The sequence below is a fragment of the Stegodyphus dumicola genome, chromosome 1, assembly GCF_044657685.1.
Source record: "Stegodyphus dumicola isolate Sdum_Otavi_A_Nest chromosome 1, ASM4465768v1".
Taxonomy (NCBI): Eukaryota; Metazoa; Arthropoda; class Arachnida; order Araneae; family Eresidae; genus Stegodyphus; species Stegodyphus dumicola.
The window spans coordinates 18,621,662-18,638,681 of record NC_140768.1 but is presented as its reverse complement, the minus strand read 5'-3'; the positions used below and the strand labels follow the sequence as shown (position 1 = coordinate 18,638,681).

At 33.0% G+C, this 17,020-nt stretch overlaps 1 protein-coding gene across 10 annotated transcripts in view; it reads right to left on the bottom strand.

Moving 5' to 3' along the window:
- LOC118184546 (polypeptide N-acetylgalactosaminyltransferase 13-like) overlaps nt 1-17,020 on the bottom strand; it is a 558,492-nt gene that overhangs the window by 269,582 nt on the left and 271,890 nt on the right. For 8 of the 10 annotated variants that reach the window (XM_085813176.1, XM_085813209.1, XM_085813204.1 and 5 more), the window contains exon 2: nt 838-941. The gene's annotated coding sequence lies outside the window, so the exon portion shown is untranslated. Of the gene's footprint in view, nt 1-837; nt 942-1,020; nt 1,190-17,020 lie in introns of those variants that run through there. The other 2 variants (XM_085813186.1, XM_085813211.1) reach the window with 1 other exon arrangement.

Sequence of the window (17,020 nt, the reverse complement as noted above, 5' to 3'; positions counted from 1 at the left end):
GTAAAAAAAAAAAAAAAAAAAAAAAAAAAAAAAAAAGTCATTTATTATCATAAAAGGGGAGAAAAAATTTAAGTACATGGTTCAAAGAATCGAAAGAAAGTTTTTCTAAGGGATTCATGATTGTTGCTGGTTTTTCTTATAATGGCAAGTTAAAAATAAAGAGAGTGCAAAAAAATCTCAAGATTAACTCCAAATACTATCGGGAACATATTTTATAGCCAATTTTTCTGAATGAAATACCATCGCTTTACCCACAGTGCCATCTATCTGTGAGACTCCATCAGGACAAAGCTAGCAGTCACACATCAAAATCCACTGTAAATTTCCTAAAAGCCATACCCTTCAATGATATCCCAACTGAATCTCCCGATGTGTCACCTATGGATTTTTGTGCTTTCGGACTTTTAAAAACTGCATTATCCAAACGTTGTCCCAAAACCCTAACAGGACTCTGGAAAGCTGTTCGGGAGGAATGGGATAGAATACCTCTTCTGCCACTATAAAAGGCATTATTATCCTGGAAATTGCGGTGTCGAAAGATAGTTCAGAATATGGGATGTCAAATAGAACATTTAAAACAAAAGAATTTTATGTAATTTAGTTTTGTGAATACAATATACATCGTCTAAAAAATGCGTGAACAGCCTCTGTAAGTTATTATAATAAAAATTGTAGACCTTTTTTTTAGCTCACCAAACCTATGCCACCGGGTGGACCGCAACACCTTGAATAAATTAGAAGTAGCCCGTACCGTGAAAAAGTTTGCCCACCCCTGATGTAGGATGATTACAATTGCTCATGATAAAAGGTAAATTAAAGAGGATGAAATTGACTTACTGTGAAGGAGAAGCAGCGGTAGGAGGCCAGATGCAGGCACAGAGTGGAACTGTCCAACTCACTGTGTTTTTAGGATGAAACAGCCAACACGAAATTCTGAAATACTGTAAAAAAAATCATTATTAGTAAAAAATAACCAATGAAAAGACTTATTCGGCTTATCACGTGCAAAAACTTTCATACATATACAAAAAGATGGGGTTGCAAGTGGGAAAAAAAAAAATATGACTGGGAACTATTCGAAACATGGACGAGATATCTTCGAATGTCACACACGTTCCATGGACACTTTCTCCCGCGGTAAAAATAACCGGATTTTTAATCCGAACAGGACGGGGAGTAGAAAACGTGAGGTCGTCACACCAAGTTGAGCAATGGGTTCTGGTGGGATTACGGGATTCTTATCAGAAACAGTGGTACATTCGTGACCTACTGTTTAATCTTCAGCTTTCACACACACATAAACACCGAGGAAGAGTAAAGGTCATTTTTAAATAATAAAGAGAAGTTGTTTGCAGGAACAATCGTAATTCACTTCAAAGGAAAGTTTCATTTGGTGATAAAATGGTATGATTTAGAATTTCCTGGATTAATGCTACGGTGTCTAGAATCCTTTGACAGCACCACCTTTATCAGATGGCATCTCAAATGATATTTACGTGTTAATGTGGGAATATGAATATTCACCGTAATCCTTTTTATTCTTTAAAATTTAGACTCCAGAAAATTTTAAAGTAAAATGAATAAATAAAACAGCATAATTTTGCAGTAAAAATGAGTTAAATATTTAAAAAATAATATTTCATTTGATAATTATTTGAATAAGTACAGCTCGCCGTAATAATGCGAGCAGTGAAATGTTATTCCGCATTATAAGGTTATTTGCATAATAAATGATAACCAAAGGATGGCCACAAAATATTTAAACACATACGCATATATTTATTATAAAACTTCAAAATTATATTTATTTATTTCAAACAGTAAAACTGCAAAATGCGATAAACTGTACTTATAAAGTACACACAGTTTGGTTTATTTATGGCAAAGCACACAAGGGTTGTTAGACTGAGGGGAAGGATGCCTTCTTGGTGGGCTTTCTAAGGGAAGCTGGTTCGTATACACGTTACACATGGGGAAAATCACAGAAACCATGCAGTCAGCTCATTCGCCTCCAGTCAAACCCAGGTCGTAACCACCAGTCTTCCGCTACAATACCGCTCTTGGGCTCAGATTACATAGGTTAGGTTAGGTTATTTAATTACGGCAAAGCCTCGAGGACTACCTGCCTAAGGGAGGGATGCCTTCGTGGAGGTCTTTCTAAGGGAAACTGGCTCATATACACGTTACACATGGAGAAAACCACGAAAACACCAATGCAGCCAGCCCGTTCGCGGGATTCGAACCTCGGACCGAACTACCAGTGTTCAGCGACTTTACCGCTCGGCCGCTTCTCAGATTACATACAGTAAACACTCAATAATTCGAAACTAGATAATTCGTAATTTCTTTTACTTTGAATAATTGTTGAGGTCCGAAAAATATTAGTTAAGGAAAAATTGTTAATAAATTTCGCTAATACTTTTCTGGGAATGAAAGAGAAGAAGAAAAAGGTATTTACCAAATTTTTTGCGTATTTAAGATTTAGTATTTTCGCCACGAATCATCTGGCCATGCTATACAGGTTTGAAGAAGGTTGCTATACAGGATCAGTATGCTGTCTGCATCCTTCTATTACATAACTACGGTTTGTAACTACGCGCTTCTCACAAGTAGTGATATCACGTCAACCTTGAGTAGTGAACATTTTTTCCGACGAAATTCCTTTTACTTCCTCGTACGAAGTAAAGGAAGCACTGTAATTCGCAAAAATTTTCGAGTATCGTATTTCAACGAAAATATCTATTTTAATCGTTATCGAATGCAATTTAATTTGCGTAACATCTGTACGTAAGAACAGAATAAATGACTTTTTTTTTCCCCCAAACGGGTTGAAAAATGGATTTAAAAGAGAATTATTTTCGTGACGTCTGTAGGCACGTATGTATATCTCGCATAACTCAAGTAGCCTCAGAATGTTCAAATTTTACATACACGACTCCTATAACATGTAGTTGTGTATCTCCCTTTTTGGTTGCAATCGGCCGCACCAAAAGTATACATATATATCTATTTTAATTTAACAAATACAAAAACATTATATCATTCATATAAAAGTAATTAAAATTTTAACTTATGAAAATTCAACTGTAAACAAATAAAAGATTAATCATTGCTACGAACTAATTTGCAATATCATTCAAATTCGGAAAGCATAAGTAAATTAAGTGCAAGCATCTTAATACAAGAAAACATATTTAATAATCCATAAACTAATCCTAAAAACTTTAAAGAATTTTTATGACTAAATTATGTTTCATAAAGTGAATAATTGTTAAGCAGGCCACGTGACAGATATTTTTAAGGGAAGGTTGCCTTCAAACCTAACTCTTCAATTAATCAATTCGTGTTTCGTCAACCAGATAGACCATGAGTAAAGAATTAAACAAAACCAAAAGCAGTGAATTGCTTAAATGAGAAATTTATACAGTACATACATATATATATATATGCACTCGGTTAAGATTAAGTTAAAAGTAAATTGGAGTCAAGTTTGGTTTTATTAGATTACGGCAAAGCACTCGAGGGCTATCTGCCTTAAGGGAGGGATGCCTTCGTGGAGGACTTTCTAAGGGAAACTGGCTCGTATACACGTTACACATGGGGAAAACCACGAAAACGCCCATGCAGCCAGCCCGTTCGCGGGATTCGAACCTCGGACCGAACTACCAGTGTTCAGCGACGTTACCGCTCGGCCGCTGGTGGGCAAAATTGGAGTCAAAGCAAGGTTATTCCTCAACAATATTAATATTAGCAATCGTGTATCCCACTCTGATACTCGGCTGGATTAGCTCAGTTTTTTTTAAAATTCTTATGTGCTGGTAAATTGTGCTTTTTTGCTTTAAAAATGATTAACTTATATTGTTCTTATCTTTAGGTTAAAGATTTCATGTATTTAGTTAATCTGCATGCAATAGTTGTAGAATTATCAACAATTTACTAAGCCTAACTTTTTTACTATAGTAGCCATATTTGTTTACATTTGAAACTTAGCAGAACAGTGAATTAAATCAGCTTCTGCAGAGTTGGGGCAAAAGTAAACTTTTAGTTCTGTGCTCCAAAAAAATCTTCCTTCTTGCCCGCTGGCCGAATTGCTTGTTTTTGCGTGGAAACTTTAATTGTAAAAATCGTTTTTTTTTTAAAATTCTGTTAACTGTATTTGGTGTTTTATGTTTTTCTATATTTTGAAATTTTTAATAAAGATATTTTGAGGTTCTTTATGCATTTTTGTCTTGCCGCGAAGTGTGAACTGAATTAATTGAATGAGAAGTATATTTCTAACGAAATTCGAGAAAATAAGTTTCAATGAAATGCATATTAATTATATGCATTTTTATCATTATATGCATTATAATATTCCGTACAAGGAAGCCATGTGGTATACGCATCAGATTTTTTTTCTTGCAGGGGGAGGAATGAAATTTACCTATTATAAATTACGTTTCGGAGATGGTAATACAAGCTTCAGCCTTCTGAAATAAAAACGTTTAAAATGTAAATTAAGAAACTTTCTCACACATTTGCAACACAAAATTTCTAAAATCATGGGATAAGGAAAAATTTGCTAAAGGAAAAAAAATCACAAGCATCTAAATCCAGCTTTATTACTGTGGACATAAGGATGAATAAGTAAGAAATTCACTCATCAGTTGACCTATACTGTCTGCAAAAGCAGATGAATTCACGCAGGCTTTATACACTTATGTTTTCTTTTCACTAAATCAGCTTTAAAACTGATTTAATAGCTTCCAACCTCTGCTTCAAAGTAACTCATAGATGATTAAGTTACTCCGCAAAAAAGTTTTGTGACGACAATTTATGTTGTTATTACACGCATAGTTCTGGACCATGTTTATATGAGATATATCCCCTTCGAGCCGGGTAGCGAAAACGCGCGCTTATCGCGGAGGCCGGCAGTGTCTTCCGCGAGCGTCTCTCCAGGGCCGGGGGCTTTTTTGCTACTAAGCCTAAATCCATGAAATTTCCGAAGTATCAACGCATTGTTTAATAATGCTCTATAGAGTATTTAAACGGCTTATGCTTTATAGATATTTATATATATATATACTTTAATTACCTTATTTCTTGTTTAAATGCATATTTTACACATTTTATTTTAACTACTCACCATTTTATGACTTTTAACATTATACATCTGAAAACTAAATATATTACTTAAAATTCTCTTTTCGTATGAAAAATTTAAAAACAGGGATCTACACACAGTCCTACGTTACATTCCTTGAACTCGTAATAACTCATTTGCCGTTTTGGAGGATTTTTCCGGGAATGTGAACAAACGAAGCATCGTGGTCTCGTTTTCTTATCAGTCTCTTCTGAACAAAGTTTTGGAAAATGTCTTTCAGTTAATCTTTCAGAATCAATATCAGAATATCAAAATTTCAGAATCAATATCTGAAATATTTTGCATCATTTCTGCTATTTCATGCTCTGTTAAACATTTTCGACGCTTCGACATTGAAAGGGTAAAAACAGAAAGAATTCACGTCTAACAAGATCTAATTATTTTCTAAAAACTGAACTGTAAACCGAAATACTCAACGCTTTAGCGCATATAAAACTTCTACTTACAATAAACAACTACCACGTGCGAATAAAGTGCGATTTAAAGAGACGTCATAAATCACGCCATTCGGAAACATTTAGTTCCCCGTTTGTTTATGTAATCAAAAACACGTGTATATGAGTCATGCTTCTCTCATTTCGAGTAGAAGCTCTAATGTACATGTATCTGAAACCATATGGACATACAGTGCCATCTTGTGGCAGAAATTATAGTTTGAAAAACGTTCCAAGGTACTGGCACAAATACGTGACAGTCGGTAGAAAACGCAACAATGCTCTGGCACGCCTGCGTGTCGGCCGGTAGATAAGTGTGTTCGTTGCTGGCACGTATACGTGACAGTCGGCGCGAAGGGGATGTGAAGCTTTAGCAGCGTTGGTATTTTCTCAATCCTTTTCGCATGCTATTGTAGCGTAAGTGGAAGCACACTCGATGCGTATTGGAAGGTCCAGAGTTCGAATTCTGGCGAGTGTACTGCGGATTTCTTCAGTTGTCTGATATCGAAAAATCATAAATGACTCTACAATTCTACAAAAATACACTCTACAAAAGATGATAGACAATAATTCGTCACCACCAGAATTTGGCGAATGAGTTCCCTCATCCCCAGTCGCACTTTAAAAAACGGAGTGTACAGAGTGAATCTGAACAAGGGGGCAAAACTTTAATGGGTGACAGAATGCAGCTTTACAAACAATATTCGTCATATAAAGTCTGAGCGGAACGCAAACGGCGAGCTGCTAGGTGTCATTGTAAAATGGTGTAATAAAAAGCTCCGGTCGTCGCACCTAACAGCATTTCCTACCGTAGATTGCCGAGACCATGGTTGGTCATATAAACCACGAAATATGCAGGATGATGGATTGGTCGAGGTGGTCCCATAGCTTGGCCACTGAGACTTTTTCTGAAATGACATGCCAAGTTTTTTCCATACTTCGATTCTACCTCTCAAATGATGCCTAAATATTAAATTTTGTAAAATTTGGTGTGAAATTTACGGAGAAATTCAAAAATTTATCTTGGCGCATTTTTTTAGTTTGTGCCAAGAATAATTATTTGGCGAACTTCTTAATTTATAGCAACCTATTTTCCTTTTCCTTTTTTTTTAATGTAGACGAGCGGGAAAAAGCGCATCGTTGATGCTTTCAAATAATTTTAATAAAGTGCGTAAACAGCTATTGGCGTTATTATTGCTAAAAAAGAAGATGCAACATTCCAAAACGCGCCAATATGTAAATTCATGTACATCTTAGAAAATTTTGAATAAAAAATTCTAATTATTTTACAGGTGTCCCTAGAAATGCATCTACTTTAAGGTGATGTTAAGAATTTTATAGGCTACGAAAGTTTTTTCGAAAATTTATAAAAAATTTTTAAAAATACAAATTAAAAAAATAAATCACAGAAAAGGGGTGAATTTTATTTGGAATAAACCTAAATTTTGAAATGTGAGTGTAAGGCCCCCAATAAGTTTAACAAAAAAGAGGTATTATTAAATATAATATGCCAAATTCAATTAACATGGAGGAGCTAAGATTTTGAGAGCTAATTTTTTAAAAACTACTCGTGCAATTTTCACAAAACTTGGCAGTCTCGCATAATTTGAGTCGTAGAATTGAAATATGAAAAAAAAAAAAAAAAAAAAAAAAAAAAAAGGTATGTCATTTTAGAAAAGTCCCATTTTGTGTCAAAATGCCTATATTAGAACAAGGTTAAATATAAACCTAATACATATCCTAAGTCGCGCTTGTGAGACATAAAAAACGCAAGTTGAATTTCGTCAATCGGCCCAGTAGAAAGGGAGATATAAAACTTTTTTTTTTAACTTTTTAGTCCAAAGGGATTTGAATCCCGAAGGTTAGTTTCGTTTTGGCATTTTGCGTCGGACTCATAAATGTCGGTTCACTTTTCAAACTGTTGCCACAAAATGTTAGAGTCCTGCATTATATTTGAAGAAATTAAATAATGAAAAATCTGCATAAATGTATGTATATTTCTCGTATTGTGATAAAACAACGGTACATAGAGTCATCGAATTTTGAATAACGTAATCCTCCAACGAATATGAGCATGTGGAAGACCAAATTTGAAATTTGAAATTTGTTTTATGATCGATTTCCTATTTTTTAAAACTTTGACGAATTTTTGATTAACAAACTCAAGGATTTCAAAGCGAGCAATGGCAACGTTGTGCAGAAAAAACATTTTTATCTCCAGCGCGTGAGTCTCTGTATCGGAAATTGTAAAGATAGGCTCGTTTTAAAACTATTTTGCGATATTGCTGTTGCACTGGATCTTATGGTTTAAGTGCGAGGAACATGATATTTAATAAAGAAAGGTAACACACAAAATGTTAAAAAACGCCCCTTTGGACGTAATTTAAAATCTAAAACATTTCAGATTTTTTTTTTTTTTTTTTTTTCTAAGTGTACGTATAACACGGTTAAAACCAATTTGTTTACAAGGAATAGCTTATCTTCCAATTCCCTGGACAGAATATTTTATTTAATTTTTTTTTTAAATTTACATACTTCATATACGCAAATAAATGTTTTTCAGGCTTAAAAAAAATCAATTAACATTTTTCGTACATTTCATACGGCTAAAGTGTACACATACCTCAAATTCAGCAGTTACGCTGAAATCTGAAAAATCCTATACGTAAGTTCATTTTTATTATTAACAAAAAAGTATTTCGAAGACTTTTCTAAAGCATGTATTAAAAAAAAAAAAAAAAAAAAAAAAAAAAAAGCACCAAAACAAAGTAAAATTGCTAAATATTAATAATGAAGACATACCATAATAAATATGTTTACCCAGAAAATGACTTTCAGTAAACTTCACAAAGTCAAAATCTTGCCGAAAAATAACTGAAGTAAAAAAAATGACAGACTTTGCTTACGAATCTTATCAAAATAATTCGAAAAAAAAAAAAAAAAAAAAAAAGTAAATGAGGGTTTTTTTCTCCCATAACTTAAATCTTTGTAACAATAAAAAAGAGCATCTCTGTTATGTTACTTCTAAAAAAAACTCTTTGTTGATTCTTCTCGTGCGGATGCCATCGACTTCTTTAAAAAGTCTGAAAGTCAGGAAACGTGACAAATCAAATCTTCCATTAAAAAAAGTCAGAATATTTCGCAACATCAAAAAAAAAAAAAAAAAAAAAAAAAAATTCTGTGTAATTTGTCATAAAAAAATACCCACTAACATAAAAAAAGTTCTCTTACTTCAAAAGAAAAGGGCATAATGTAAAAAATTAACGACTTCTGGTACCACTGGAGAAATTAAAAATAAAGCATATATTCTAAGATCACCAAATGTTCTTTACAAAGGCACTTTGATGTAGCATATTTTTCATTTGTGAAGTGAAAAGCATTCTTTTGAAATACATTTGCAGCCGCCGCCATTAATTTATTGCAAGGCAAATCCCAAGTGAGTATCATGTCTTTTTGAAAAGATTCCATTTGTTAGTGTAGAATAATTTAAATGGTAATATCGCAAAGAAAAGGTAATGTCACATTAAAATTCGATTTAAATCTCTTCTAATTTATGAAACTTAAAAGGATTCTAATATTCTTAAAGTGATATATAAGACAGTTCATTGCAGTCAATGATGTTAGATTGCCACAAGAGATTTTGGGGAAGAACTACGACTTCGAAAGATAAGTGTAAAAGTTATATTTAAAATAAATTGCCATATTTGACAGTAAAAGCTTAAACATCCAATGAATTTTTGACAGACGATTAAGTATAAAGAAATTCTCGTGCTACCTCTCTTTATTTAAACAGTCATTAGAAAAGAACACCAGTTATTTGGATTGAAAGATAATATAATTAATTCAGAAGTTAAACAACAGAAATCAGCATTATATTTTATATTTTCACAGGAATAGTTTCGATGGTTTTATCGAACCATCTTCCTCAGTTGACAAAGTGCAAATAAACGAAGATCAGATATACTGATGTGATAAGTTTAGAATGGCTGGACAGCAGTTAAGCTACTGGCGCCATCTATTGATGAAACAAGAAAGTTAAAACATAGTTTTTTAAAGGCTGAGTGTAAAGATGGATTGGAATTAGGATTGAATCGGAAATTTTTTGTTTGACTTTTAAATTAATATTTGTTCGGCGTGTTATTTTACCTTAATAAGCTAATTTCCAATTAACCACATGTCCCTCCCACAAACCCCTTGTTGTTGTTGACTGATGCTCACTTGTCTGAACTATAGTCAGCACAAGCCGATGAAATTCCTCGTGCGCAACGAGCGCAGGATTGCGCCCGTCGTACAGATGACAGTGCGAATTTGCTCAGTTTTGCCCCTAATTTTGATGGAGAGCATTCCGGAGGACGAGTCCAAGAGTCTCCCACCCCTCTTTCCCCTACAGCCAATCTCTCGAGAGGACATCCGGCTCGCCGCATATTTAGAGTGCCCCCATGGCACAGTATACATTTACAAACATCCATGCCTTCTCCGGGATTCGAACACGGGCCCTTCAGTACGGCTCCCGCTTCTTTGGAGGTTACGTAGAATTAACTGTATTATTAACGGCTCTCAGCCTTGCTTTGATATAAATGATAACACAATACATGCATTTTCAAAGAAGCTACTGAATTGCTTTCGATGACTATGCATCATACGTAGACTGATGAACGATATTTGACAAATAAGTAGCCTATAAATAGTAGCTAAAATTACGGACTGTATTAATGTAATTACGGACTAATTAAAACAATTACGGACTGTATTAATGTAATTACAGGAACGAAACTATTGTTCTTTATTTACTCTGCGAAAAAAGCTGTTTTCTAAAAATACACTAAATAAATGTGGTAATATTATGTCAGTTCTTCTCCACAAGAGATTTTACTTAACTTTGAGTACGTAATTTTGTCCCACAACCTTCAACAAACAAGAAGTCAGTTACCTCTTCTTCTTCGTCGTCGTCTTCCTTTTTTTTTTTTTTTAAATTTCAGAAAAAAAGAAAATCTGAAAGCTTCCAGATTTTATATTACGTCAAAAGAGTGCGATTTTTTAATGTTTTGTGTTTTACCGTTATTTATTAAATGTCATGTTCTTCGCACTTAAATCACATAAAATTCAATTCAACAGCAATATCTCAAAACATTTAAAACAGCCAAACAGCAATATTCTTAGTAATTCCGATGCACAGTCTCGCGCGCTGGAAATAAAAATGTTTTTTTTTTCCGTACAGTGTTGCCATTGCTCGCTTTCAAATCGTTGAGTTTGTTAATCAAAAATTCGTTCAAGTTTTACAAAATTTGTAATACATAATAAAACAAATTCAAAATTCAGGCTCCCAAGTGGCCATGTTCGGTTGGAGGACTACGTTATTCAAAATTGGATGGCTCAAGGTACCGTTGTTTTTCACAGTGCGAGAAACATGCATGCACTCATACAGATTCTTCATTATTTAGTGTCTTTAAATATAATATATCGCGTTAATATTTGGTGGCTACAATTTGAAAAGTGAAACGACGCAAAATACCGTTTTGAGACTAATAGCCCTTGGGTCTAATGCCCCTTTGGGCTAATAAAAGCTCCAATATTATTAGTTTAATTTGATCTAAATAAATTAAAACTAATTTTGTGACTTTATTTTAATTGAAACAGAAATAAGTTGCTTTTCAAATAAATAAGAACAATTTTATTGTCTTACCGCATCGAAGAAGGTACATTTTGCTTCTCCATTAAAGGGAGGTTACTAATTTTGTTTCTACAAAATGCGAAGAAACGACTTGCGGATTCAGTCAAAAGAGGCAGCAGCATTTGAAATTTTTCTTAAAAAAAAAGGTAAAAAGTCAATGAAACAATATGCGACACTTTTTTTTTTTTTTTTGCTTGTTTGTTCTATAGCTTTGTATTTATATCTCATAAAAGAAAATGCTTTCCTACACATCAGAAGAGACACTTTCTTTGAACTCGAATAACCCTGGACGTTATCACTGTGTTTGTTTCTCGAACCATATATTAGGGAGGCCGAGCAAAACGGAGAACAAAGGCGACAGAGCGGTTATAATCTGTGACAATATATCATAGCTGTCGCTAGGGCAATCCACCGGACACAGGAAACACACGTTACAACTGCATTGTCAGCTACTGTCGACTGCTTTTGGCAGTGACGGCCAAACGACAGAAGTTACAGCAGAAAACTATAGGATTTGTATCTTCAGTGGTGAGCAAACACACATACCGACAAATAAATAAATGCTTTTGAATATCTAAAGAAGTTCCAAAGATTTTTCTATACTAACGTTAAGAATGACTTTCCAATTCTGGGAGCTGTTACGTTACGTTTACACAGCATTTATCAACGTCTGGTCTAGGAAATAACTGTTTCTCAGGATGCTCCATGTTGAAATTTGTAGACTTTTAATATATTTCAAATTTTAGTTGGTGGTGTGGTGTATTTAATTATGGCAAAGCACACTAGGGCTATCTGCCTAAGGGGAGGGATGCCTTTCGTGGAGGACTTTCTAAGGGAAACTGGCTCGTATACACGTTACACATGGGGAAAACCACGAAAACGCCCATGCAGCCAGCCCGTTCGCGGGATTCGAACCTCGGACCGAACTACCAGTGTTCAGCGACTTTACCGCTCGGCCGCTGGTGGGCCCCAAATTTTAGTTGAAAGCTGTGTAACGTAAAAGAAATGGACATTTATTTTTTAATCTTTTATACAATTGATAAAACTTATAATTATATTTGATTGGTTGTAAATGTATAATTTAACCACAAATAATTTTGTTAGGAACGTTTACATCTTTATTGCAGGTAATAAAAAGTATTTTTAAAATCACATGTTGTATATATCAGCGCAAAATAATCGTTTGGCTTTATTCTTTTAAAATTTTAATAAAACTTTAACATTTTAAACAGATTTTAACGCATTTTAGTTATTTGGAAAATACAAGGCCTCGATTTTGGTGAGACACACTAAACTGTCTTCCTGTCTTCACTGAGAGTTTTGAAAGGGAAAGAAGGTTTCCACTGGTCATGAAGGTACAGCATTTGTGAGAAACCTAAGTTTGTAAGTCGAAATTTCATAAAGCAGAGAAGCAATACACACACACACCCACACACCCACCCACACAAATAATAATAATAATAATAATAATAATAATAATAATAATTAAAAAAATAAAAAATAATAAAAAATAATAAAAAAAAATAAGTGGTTTTAAATTTAAAAAAAATCCCAATTAAATGCACAAACTTCCGAAAAAAAGTATACAAGTCAAAAAAAAAAAAAAAAAAAAAAAAAAAAAAAAAGATGTGTACACCACGTCTTCCTTCTACGGAGTATTAAATTACACGCATTTTTTCCTGCATTTCATGTAAACTTATTTAATTGAATTTCATTACAGATATATTTCTCATTCAATTAAATAAGTTCTCACTTCGCGACAAGGTAAAAATGCATGAAACCTCAAAATATCTTTATTAAAAATTGAAAAATATAGAAAATAAAAAATTATAAAACATAAATACAGTTAAAACAATTTAAAGAACAATTTTTACAATTCAAATTCGAGTTTCTACGCAAAAACAAGGAATTCGCCCAGCGGGCAAGAAGACAGATTTTTCGATGCACAAAACTGAAAGTTTACTTTTGCTCTTCCTTGGTAAAAAGACACTGAAGGCGTAGAAATTGATTTAATTTGTTGTGGACGCTGTGCTGAGTCTATATATGGGATAATTTAATAACTTTTTACTGTAACTGAATAAATGTAATTGATTACTATGTTGGCTGTAACTGTTATTCCATGCTCTTATTGCTTTCTTGAAATCTCGAGAAACAGAAAGTACTAGAAATTTCTCGCCACCGGTTGAAAACTAGAAAAAGGCACAGAGAGAGCATCTCAGCTCAACTGTTTAATTACTGTTGTTGTGAGTGGTATCATTTTGCGAGAACTGAGATTAGCTTTCTCTTTAAATGCGTTTTGTATTGCGTTGTATTTAACATTTTAAATAGTTTGAAGTATAATTACTGATTATATTGCGTGATCTGTTGATCAGAATAAATTTTATTAACCTATTATCGGACTTATGCATTCAATCTATTACAAAATAGTACGCACGTAACATTTTTATAAATTCTATTGTTTATTTTTACACTGGCGCTTCACGATCTTGGCGACGTTATAGCTCGGATCTTGGCGTAAATCTAAAATCGCCAAATATGGTTGGAGGCCGCTATAACAAAGAATTAATTGTTGGTGTAAGAAGTAAAGAAATGCATTTCTTAAATTTGAGAAAAACTGGCATGAAGAAGAGTCTTATTACATACAAAATCAGTCAAAATATTCAAACAAAAAGGTACTTTTCCGTTTTGCCAGCGCAGGCGATAAAGTCGCCAATAATGGTACAACGGAATATCCTCGCTAGTAACCTTTTAATCCTCATTTTCAAAACAAGTCGCAGCCATTTTTATCAGATCGAATGTTTATTTCAATACTGTTACATAAACTTTTTACCTAGATAGTTCAGTTTTCTGCCCTAAGGCCATTCGCAGACGGTAATTAAGTCAATTAGGATGCAATCACAAGGCTCATCCGATGGTGAAAATATAGAAAATTCAAAGTCAAGACTTAATTCGTCAACTCTAATGAGAATGCACTAGCGAAGTAAAGCACTGCGGTTTTACATAATTTCTGAGTAAGCTATTCGTACGAATTGAAATAATTCTTGCATTTAAACTTGTATTCCAAATTAAGATTTAACTTGAAATTAATGTAGATAATGACTGAGAGAATTTAAATTTTTGTAACGTAGTTTACTTGAGATGAGATCATTTTGGGTCACGTGATATGAACCGGCGAATCAGGATGTTGTACCATGAAAGCATAGTAAATTCTTGAATTAATGTCTTTTTACAAATTTATTGTCTTTATTTATTGGCTTTTTACAAATTATAAACGACATTAAAATGTTTATACCTTTCAAAACAAAAAATTCTTAGAACTAACATTTGTCAACATTTTTATGTGTATACTGTGTATTGTCGCCAATAAAGTCTGCTTGGCGAGATTTAGATGCTTGGCGAGTGTGCTTGCAATAAAGTCTGCTTGGCGCCGGCGAAACGGAAAAGTACCAACAAAAGATAGCCTTGTAAACGAGTTATCAATTTATATGATCGTAATGCATTTTAATGTGAACCTTAAACACATAACGTTTTAATTCAAAAGTATTCTAAAATGCTTCATATATCTTCAAGTGATTATGAGAGGTAACATATTACAGTAGATGTAATATGTTACTCTCATAATCACTTGAAATATTTCACTCATAATCACTTGAAATATTTCAAAAATTAATTTTACGTCATAGAAAACAAATTTTGTTGTTCTCAGCTTAGAGCAGCGTAGTTTGGAAAGCTCTCCGCTTGAAGGAGTTTAATTACCTAAGTTAATAAAAACAAAACACCACGCGCAACGTATATAAGCTGTTATAATCTGACTAGCAAAAAATTACAGTTTTAGAATTTAAACCGAAATAATCCAAATTACAAAACTCATTTCAGTTCTGAAAATTTCGTTTAACACATAAAAATAAGCTTTTTATTTTGCTGTCAAAAGATCACAGTATACTCGTGTTCACACCAACAATTAATTTTTGGTCACAGCCCGTAATCCAATTAGATAAATTAAAAACATAAGAAAATTCGTTAAACCATGCATTGGGCTAAGAACCGCAGATATTAATTTAACAAAAGGTAAATTACATGCAAAAGCTCGAAATCCATGCTCTGGACATAATCAGAATGACAGATGTTAAACAAGAATATTTTCTACGAGAATTATTAAGCAGAATACATGCATATTTTATCAGAATTAGGGAAAAAATATACAGTTAGGAGATTTAATCCAGAGCTTTAAGTAAATCCAGCTGTTGAAGATGAGGACAAAGAATGTGTCAGAGGAGGAAAAATTCTTTTCCTCCGGTTTCGAGAATAAATAATAAAAAAAATGATGAAAATTTAATAACCCGCAAAAATAATTCAATTCATGAGCCAGGAACTGCGTAAAATAAACGCATGTAATTTATTTTATCAAATTTTGGCTGAAGAATATTTTTTATACAAGACAGTTCTAACTATGCGTTCTTAGTTTAAGAAAAAGTAATTTTTCAGAGGCAGAAATGAGAACTGCCATAAGTGGAAATAAGAGAATTAGTTATAAAATAAGAACTCAAATACAAGTGCTATATTAAAAAATAACTAAAACCTTTATTTTCTTAAATAGTGACCACATATATATATAAAATTCAGAAATAAAGTACGAATTTAAAACTAGTTTTTTACAAAGACCAAAAACTGAAATTCACAATTAATAAATTTCAAATAATCCAACAAATGCGGAACAGAAACTGACTTAATTCACTTTTCTACTAGGAGTTATATGTAAACAAATGGCCTAGCACGACTTGATTGTTGATAATTGTTGCTATTATGTTGTCGACGATGTTATGTAGAAATTTTGTTGTTGATATGTTGTCGACGAATTCTTGATAATTCTACAACTACTGCATGCAGATTAACTAAACGCATAAAAGTCTTAACCGGAACATAAGAAAAACATAATTTAATCACGTTTAAAGCACAAAAATGCACAATTTACAAACATATAAGAATAAATACTGAGCTCAACAAGCCGGGCCACAGAGTGGGTATATATACATGTGATGTACCAACTTTTGATAAATAGATTTATGAAGAATCATAAATGTAGTCGTAGCTTAAATTATCAGACGATAAGTTTAAAAAACAGGATCCATTTATTATTATTCAGGAGAAATAGCAGTTACAAAATCAGATATCTAGAGTAAATAAAAAGAATTACTAATAACGTTTTCTATGAAGTTTCTGCATCGTGACATTTAAGAAAAAGCCCCCGATATTCCTTTGCGAGTCCTTTTATAGCCTCTGGAAAGGCGGAGCTTCAAAGAAATGACGTCAGCCAATCCAGTTCGCTTTAAATATCTCCAGAACATTCTATAACTGTACGTGTAGAAAAGGCGGGAAAAACAACTTGACTACGGGGCTGTGGATTTAATTCCACGTACTGGTAAATAAGAGACCATCGCCATTAAAAATGAAAAGAACACACAGTTAGAATTTTAAGTGTATTCTTAACTATGGAATTTTATTATTACATACATATATATATATATATAATATATATTTTTATACGAGTTTGCTTTCACTTCTTTATTATTGTTTCTAGATGTTGAATGATTTTACGTTTTTGCTAAGAAACTATAGAGTCAATGAATTTTTTAGCATAGCTTTTAAATGTTCCTCTTACTTCTAAAATTTTTAAAAATTTTGCAGCTCAATGCGCAAAATTCTTGACCATTAAGGTCTATAAATTCATGTTATCATGCTTCTTTTATACATATATAATTAAAGACATAAGTA